This window comes from Trachinotus anak, unplaced genomic scaffold (genome assembly GCF_046630095.1).
Source record: "Trachinotus anak isolate AG129_WGS33_773 ecotype Australia unplaced genomic scaffold, CSIRO_AGI_Tana_v1 ptg000012l, whole genome shotgun sequence".
Classification (NCBI taxonomy): Eukaryota; Metazoa; Chordata; class Actinopteri; order Carangiformes; family Carangidae; genus Trachinotus; species Trachinotus anak.
This window is the reverse complement of record NW_027273863.1, coordinates 1,528,420-1,536,733: the sequence shown is the minus strand read 5'-3', so window position 1 is coordinate 1,536,733 and position 8,314 is coordinate 1,528,420. Positions and strand designations below refer to the sequence as shown.

The window sequence follows — 8,314 nt, the reverse complement described above, 5'->3', positions numbered from 1 at the left end:
AGGTAGAGATGATTGGACACAGGTGAAACACATTAGGGCGGGGCAGACAATCACAAGGGAAAACCAGACAAAGACAGGAAGTAATACAACATACATGGGCACAAAAGTTAAGTGGTTTCAAAGTAAAACAGGAAATAAACAAAAATTAAACATAAAGTACATAAAGAATTGAAAGAAGGATTCCCTTCAGAGCGGACCAGAGCGCATATATATATATATATATATATATATGTGTGTGTGTGTGTGTGTGTGTGTGTGTATTACTGTTAAATACCACTGTTAAAAAAAGAAAAGAAAAACAAATGGAATGCAGCTTAAAATTATTTGCATATGATTTTCGGCAACAGGTTCTTATAGAAACTACAACCAGGTGCATGAATGGCCTTTCACTTTATAATCTATCAGATAATCAAGACATATCTCAATCATCTTCTTCAGTGAAAAGCTTACAGATATTGAATTCCTGAATTAACAACAACTTAGGGATAGAGTCTGACTGGAAAACAGACGATAAAAAAAACATGAGCTAGAACATGAACTAATGAAGGGAAAAAAGGAGGAAAATTAGACAGAAGTAGTAGCAGACAGGATGGACCTTCTGGTAATATGGTAATGGGAGGTGGGGGAGCCAAGGCTGTGGGCTGCACAAACAGATGAATAAATGAAAATTTGAGATTTCAAGTGCTTGGTTAAATGTCCTGAATTTAAAAGTTCAAGGAGCCTGACTTGCAGCTCTTTGTTTGAACTTGGAAGTGAAGTGGATCGGCCACATTTAGAAAAGCTCCGACTGACTTTAATCATTCAAAGTGTGTCTTTGAGCTAAGACAAAGACAGGAGGAAGAAGATTAATTTAAAAAATCTAATCGTGTACATGTTTGGAGGTTATAATAATCAAAGCAGGGGATAACCCTTTAATCATTGGGAAACATTATTAAACAGTTTGTAATTAATTAGGAGATATCTGATTAAATATTGAGTATTAAACATTAAGATTAAGGGTGTGATTTGCTCTCTCTCCCTCTGCCATCTGTCTTTCATTCATCTCATGTTTCCTCTGTCTCTCTTCTGCTCTGACTTTACTGCCTTTGTAGTTTGAATATTTCTATTTCTTTCTTCCACATCCTCGTCCTTCACCTCTGCTGGATTGCATCTGATAATATTTCTCATCTATTCGTTGTGACCCAACAGACACTAAGCAGTTACGCCCCAGATCATGGCCAATTGTTCTTGTTGATTGGAAACCATGACGGATATCCATGGAGGTTATTCTCACTGTCAGAAACAAACATGTTGCACCATGTGAATGAGGGCTGTGGGCAGGCTGTGTGAGGAAGGGGTCAAGATGGCGGCCACTCCTGAAGATATAGCTTTGATTTTCACACCTGATTTTAAATCAACACCTAAACAAAAACAGTGATGCAATGTTGTACTGAGGTAGGAAATAGAAGAGCGAGCAATCTCTAACGCTCACGTTTAGCAGAATAGACTTTCATTTGTCTTACTGTAGCTAACTGGCTAGCATGGTGATCAGTAACTTTGCACTGACTGAGAACATGACGATGTCTGAAAAAAAGAGGAAGTGACAAAGGAAAGGACAAAACAAACAAGACAGATAAAAATCGTTTTAAGCAATGATGTCCTCCGCTGGTCCGGAGGTGGAAGTCAAGCACACTCAACAAGTCCTGATCATATGCCATTACCTGACTCTACACCCAGTTCTGCTCCGAAGAGAGGTAAATCTGAGCCATCCCTTGAGGTATGTAACAATATTGCGAGGCTTGCTGGTGGAAAACATGAACGAGGGAGCTCATGGTCTGGAAGAGAAGGCTGAGTTGGAAAACAAGGTAAATGAGGCTGAGCAAAGGAGATGGAACCTGAGGCTCTGTGGATTACAAGAAAAAGAAGGAGAGGATGTCAAACATCAGGTGATCGACATTTGCTGTGCCATCACTCCAGAGGCTAGAGGTAACCTGCGCTTCCACGCCCACGTCTGCCACAGGATTGGAAGGAGGAACAGAGACAAGGTTCGACAAGTGATCATTAAATTTACATCCAGATTAACCAAAGAATTAATATGGAAGAATGCTGAAGGATCGGAATACCTCAGCTGAGGTTTGGTGACAGATTGTGGCCCCGATTAGAAGCAGCACGCAAGGAATTTTAGCCAAAGCAGTAATGGATGGAAAAGAGCTGTGGTCCCAAAGATGACAGCGCGACAACGTCTGATGGAGCAGAACATTGAACACTAATCTAATGCATATGAACAGGTAGACATTTGACTATTTGTGTTATAGGGTGTCGATAATCTTTCTCTACTCTGTTTTCTCAGAGTAAGAGGTTGTCTCGATCAATATGTTCATTTGCTGATGGGGGCATCAGAGATCTGCTGAAAAAAGACGCTACTTTTTTATTTTGTAAGAATTTTAAATTTGTTCAGTTTGAAAAAAAAAAACAGAATACCTATCTATTCAATTGTTTTGGTTCGATATAGAATAATTTTTTCAGATGCTGTCTGGTTCAACAATTCATTTAGAAAAAAGACATTATATATATTTTTTTATGATAAGATTGATATTGAGTGTAAAAAACTATGAATTTAGAACTCTTTGTATGGAAAATGCTACATCCATCGATGCAAATGACCTAAAAAGAAACCACAATATTTTCAGCGCTTTATCTTCCCATCAAAATAACACTTTCCTTTGGTTTCTCAGCAGCTGAACTACTGTATTCCTGCGCACAAGTGCACCTAAAGCGCTGGAAATATTCTAAATGAAATGTAGATTTAAACGGATATTGGATTGTTTCTGTGGGCGTCCTTTAAAAGTTCTGCTGTCCCCATGTACAGCAGCACATCACTCTGCTGGTGTGCCACATTCCCTGCTGCCTCTCCTCACTGGCAGCGTGCTGATCTGAATCTCCTGCAGGTAACACACTGACTATGCATGACTACCTCACACAACCCCAACTATCGCTGATGCTTTCAATGTTTTGCCAGACCAGATTTGTTTTCTACAAACACCAACAGGTTGCCGTCTAACAGAAATGATTTGGTAACAAAACATTTTCATTCCAATATGAATGAAGCAGTTTTCCATTGTGTGATGATAACCCAGCAATTACATGTGTAGTCTTGTAGTGCAACATGGAGCATAAGTTTGTGAATATGAATATTATCATAAACTGCTGTTACTCTGTTAGCCCTCACCGCTGGAGAAATGACGTGCACTGTAGATACAGATAAGAAATACATTTCATCTCTCTTCATTTAAATGAACCAACAGAAACAAACAGAGACATGTAGACCTGCATTTCCATTGTGTTTGTATGAAGTTAGTCAGTGAGCAGTGTTGTAAAAAAACTGGCCTACTGTTAAACCTTCACCTGGTGTACTGCGTGACAGCGGGTGGAGATGCCACCTCTTCCTGAAAGCTCAAGTTTGCAAGCAACAAGCTACAAGTAGCAGCACTAAAGTCATCTCTCAAAAAAGTGATTTTAGAAATAAGTAACCAGTCACAGAGTCTTAATACCAGGTGTAAATGCAGCGAATGTCATTATACAGATAACGTGGCCTGAGACACAGCCTTGAAAATAAGTATAACATAATAGTGACATGCAGCACTATGGAAACGTTTTAGCCACTGTAGATGTTCAGATTCTTCTCCACCAACACAATAACATCAGGTTCATTCTGCAGCAGGACAACGAGCTCAGACAGACAGAGAACTGTCTTCAGAGACCAGAAGAACAAGGAGCCCTGCAACTGTAACAAGGCTGTTTTGTTTGTTTGAAGTTCGTCAAAATTCGCAGACTGTTTCTTTAATTTTGTTCTTATTTTAATATTGATGGATGTTGATTGATAGATGGTATATTTATGCAAGGCTCCGTTTTATTTTATTTTGGAGAGATATTTTATTTTGACGGACGTGGTTGGTTTAGTTACCAGAAGCCAGCAGCTCGTTCCTTTTGCTGCTTGGACTTCCAAGTTATGGGGCAGGAGCTGTGTGTGTGTGAGGACAAACGCCAACCACACTTTTGTTGTTTATCTGTTTACACAGAGGATGACAATTAAATGCTGTGAACCTGATCAAAGCCAGTCTCGTCATTCTACTGGAGTGAGCCAGAACATAAGGGGTTACACAACAATCTCGTTCTAAGGTCACAAAAACACAATTGTTAGTTTTCAGCTCCAGACAGCCAGAGTTGCCCTTTCACACATGTAGCACACAACAGGACATTGTTCATGTCGGACGTGTCACCTGCTGAAAAGGCTCTGGTTGGTTTGGGCGAGGGCGGGGGCACCTGGGTAAAGTCCAGCAGGAGGCAGGGCATGACACAGAGAGTACACTGTGGAAATCACAGTGTTTGGTTTACATCATAAACAATCGAGTCTCTTGCTGTTCCTTGAATTTGTCTGATGATATCAGCGTCAGCCCTTCACAGACACTTATTCCTGAACCTTGTTAGTTACACATTCTTTTAGGCGTCTTTGTGTAAGTGACTCCTTCCTCTTCTCAGGTGTTTGTATTCTTCTGGTTTCATGGCAGTTATTTGATAGAAACGTCGTCATCATGTTCGCTGACTGTGAGTTCTTGGGACAATGACCTGCTCTGCCTGCAGGTTAAAACCTGTTTAATGAACGGTCCCAGTGATGCAGACAGCTGTGTTCTCACTTACACAACTGTACAGCTCTAGATAAATTCAGGGTTGCAGTGCACATATGAAAGCATTGTTATTTAAATGTTGTGTGTTCTTAGCTGGCTTGCTAACATCAGCCAGGGGTACAGGTACATTCAGAAATCATCTTTCTGTAACTGTTAAACACTTTGCAACCCTGGTTTTGTAAATTAAGTTTTTCTTGCTTAATACGAGGGGTACGTTGGGCCACACGGTTGATTATTAAGGATAAGACAGCTCTTTCTGACCCCTTAGCAGAACTAGGACCAAACCTGTTTTGATGTCTCGTGATGATGTGTCCCAGCCCTCCTGGACTAAAGCTTTTTCCTCCTCTTCCTCCTATGTTCCCCTGGCTGACTGTCCCAGTGAAAAAATAAAATGCCATATTGGGTTATGAATCCTTGTTAGCTTCTCCTGTGTTCTACAACTTTTTTTTAATGCCAGATGACAGTAAAGACATTTCCCAGAGTTACTTTGTTGCTATAAGAACTGATGCCTTGTCTTGTTATCCGCCTCTGTCAGCAGCAGCTGTCTCCAGCTGTGTTCAGCCTGTGGTGGAGGGAGAAGCCTGGCCCCGCAGGCAGAGCACAACATCCCAGTGAAGAAGCTCAGCACCTTGTTCAATCCGCGCCTTTAAGATTGAATGGTCATGCATTATTCGTGTGAATCTGTGAGTGTGTGTTTTTTTGTGTGTGTGTATGTGTGTGTGTGTGTGTGTGGGGCACTCTTTGTGCGGGGGTGGGCTTAGTTAGTTTGACAGCCATTTTTTTATCTCCTTACATGACATCCTCATCAAAGATTAACAGTGAGAAAAAATATGAAGCACTAATGGAGGCACGCGGTGTACTAACAGCAGGGTAAAGTTACAGCTGTCATCAGTAATGCTGATGTGCTCTCCTCCATCGGCTCCTGACAGATGGTGCACAGAGTAGAACAGGGTTAAAGGTTTAAAATCTGCCCGTTCCAATTAAAAAAAAAGTGCAGATAGGGGCAGATACCCCCCATCCCACCCCACCCCACCCCCCAAAAAAAAGAAAATCACTGTCTAAGATCTCTGCTATGTTACCACATCTTTTCTCTCTGACTTTGGACCACAATAAAGAGTGTGAATCTTTTATATGATTCTGTTTTATCTAGCTATGTAGGTTATTTATTCATTTCTCTGTTTCATTTAATGAGAAACACATGGTCACAGTTAAAAATTCATGTGAAGGCAACACTGGCCCATTTTTGAAAGATGATATTGTTCAGAATTTGTGGTGACAAAAAAAAAGAACAACCATAATAAAACAGCACATAAGTAATGTCTCAACAGCTCACTGTCAGACAGAGGTATGTATCCTCACGTTTAGATAAATAGATAAATGTCCAGTGTGTCATGAGAATCAAGCATGACTGGGAGAGCTGCAATACATTACACTGCATCCAAATCATGTAGGAACAAGAGCTTGATTTCATCCAAAACTGGGAGCATATCCCCTTTAAAGAAATGACTAAACATATGCTCAGTGCTACCATATGAGTGTTTAAAGGTCCCATTTTGTAGAAAGTGAGATGTGCGGGTCTTTTTTGATTATAAAGCAAGTCTTGAGTCCATATAAATACTGTCAAAGTATCACAGAACACACTATTCAAAAACTGTCTTAAAATGAGCCGCCAGGACTTTAGTAATGTTGTGATGTCATAACAACACATTCAGCTATACCCCCAGCACTCAAAAAACAGTCAGCCAATCAGAAAGGAGGCTCAGATCCTCTCTTCTGATTGGCTCACTGACCTGTTGTTACTAGAATTCCAGAGAGAAGCCTGAAAAACCTACACTGAGATGACTTTTGCTACTAAAAACTACTAATATATCTTTTATGGATATCAAAACTTCAAATCAAAAAGTGTAAAATATATTGTAAAATATTTTTTTAAGATACGAGACAACGGCTAGCAAGGGTTGTTGAGATGCGACCTGAAAAGGTGGGTTCTTAGCTTGACCATCCACCAATGTGGAGAAAGAACAAAGAAGAGTCTTGACTGAGATGAGTGACCACAAGGTCCTCTGATGAAATGACTCAACACCCAGAGAGAGTTGCTGTCGTAAAAGGAGAAGAGGTGTGGTGCTGGAAAACTTGGGAAAGTTGAAATCCAGGATTAGGCAGCAGCATTCTGGATGAACGGAAGAGCTCCGATGGCAGATACAGGGGTCCAGGCAGGAGGGAGTTGCAGTGGTCCTGGGCAGCACCTGAGCTGCCTCTTGGAAAAGAAGGGGCAAATCATGCTGATGTCGTAAAAGAGCAATCAAGAGGAGTGCAATGTTTGCAGGCATTGATTCATAATTCTTAATTATCAATATTATATTCTGTGTCTGCCAATACATCCCCTAAATCCTTCACACCAGTGAATCCTCATATTTACAGGAGTTTCTGTAACTGTTACATGTTACTTTACTTTACTGTAAAAAGATGGGATCTGGAAAATACTCAGTTGGAGGAAATAAGTGGTGTAACATGATATTTTCTGTACTTTTCCTTCTCAGTGGAGAATAATTTTCAACAAAAGGCACTTTTAATGTGCCAGCTTCGTATATGAGACAGATGTGGCGAGGATGAAAATGGTTTCATGTGGCTGTTAGTCATCAAACAGAATAAAAAAAAAAATTCTGTAAAAGTTTATTTTGACAAAATTAAACAACTTGATAATACATCATTATATACAGATGGTAGACTGCCTACATCAAGTTTCACACCTCCAAAATTACATTAAAAAACAGCGAAGCTGGAGGTTATTTTGATTTTTTTTCCCCTCCAGGAATGTCATCATTGTGTCCTATAAATATTTGGTACAAAAAAGAATGAATTACAATATAAAGAAAAATATGTGGACATTGTTTTAAGCCTCCAGAGCAGATCACAGTCACAAAACACAACTGGAACAAACTTACTGAAACTGCCAAAACACGATACAAACGCCTGCTATCAAGTCCGAATGACACAATGATCCTGACTTCACAGATTCATCCCTCAAACTAATGTTTTTTTCTTTTTTTTCTTTACATGGCACTGAGGTTGACTGTTGTGATTTTTGACTTTTTGCTTCAGTACTTAGTGTGACATCAAAGCAAATGATGAATACGCTGCTGCCCAGTGCTGCTTAATTACAACATTTAACAAACCTCACGTCTCTGAATTAGACACAAGGTGGGCTGAATAAAACGAAGCAAATGCACCAGTAAATAAGGACGGTAGCTTCTTTTTCCTCGTCTCAAACAAAAGCAGTGAGTGAATTCTGCGCCAGGAAACATCTGGATCATATCGTCAAACGGTGGAGCATGTGGGTGAAAAACGGCTTTGAGTGGGGAAATCGTCTGAAGCTGAAAATGAGGTTACCAGTCACTGAAAGACATTCAGGATGAAAGGCTGGCTATGAAGTAGGTCTGTCACTTTTTCAAAAAACCTACTTTGATCCAATAAGGAAAGGTAATTTATTCATTTGTCTGCTGCATCCATTGATTCACATTCATATTCATTTAATTCATTTGAATGTAACCCACATATCCTAATCTTAATGTTACACTGTCAAACTGACAGGGCTCTCTTCATGTGCAGTGTCTCTGCTGTCTCTTGACTGAACAGGTGACTCTCCGTTT

At 40.1% G+C, this 8,314-nt stretch overlaps 1 long non-coding RNA gene across 1 annotated transcript; it reads left to right on the top strand.

The window, feature by feature from the left end:
- The first annotated feature begins 1,794 nt into the window (after positions 1-1,794).
- Positions 1,795-5,775, top strand: LOC139629418 (uncharacterized). Its single transcript, XR_011692969.1, has 3 exons — positions 1,795-2,267; positions 2,849-2,927; positions 5,203-5,775. It is a non-coding gene; the product is annotated as an uncharacterized lncRNA (long non-coding RNA).
- Positions 5,776-8,314: the final 2,539 nt, after the last annotated feature.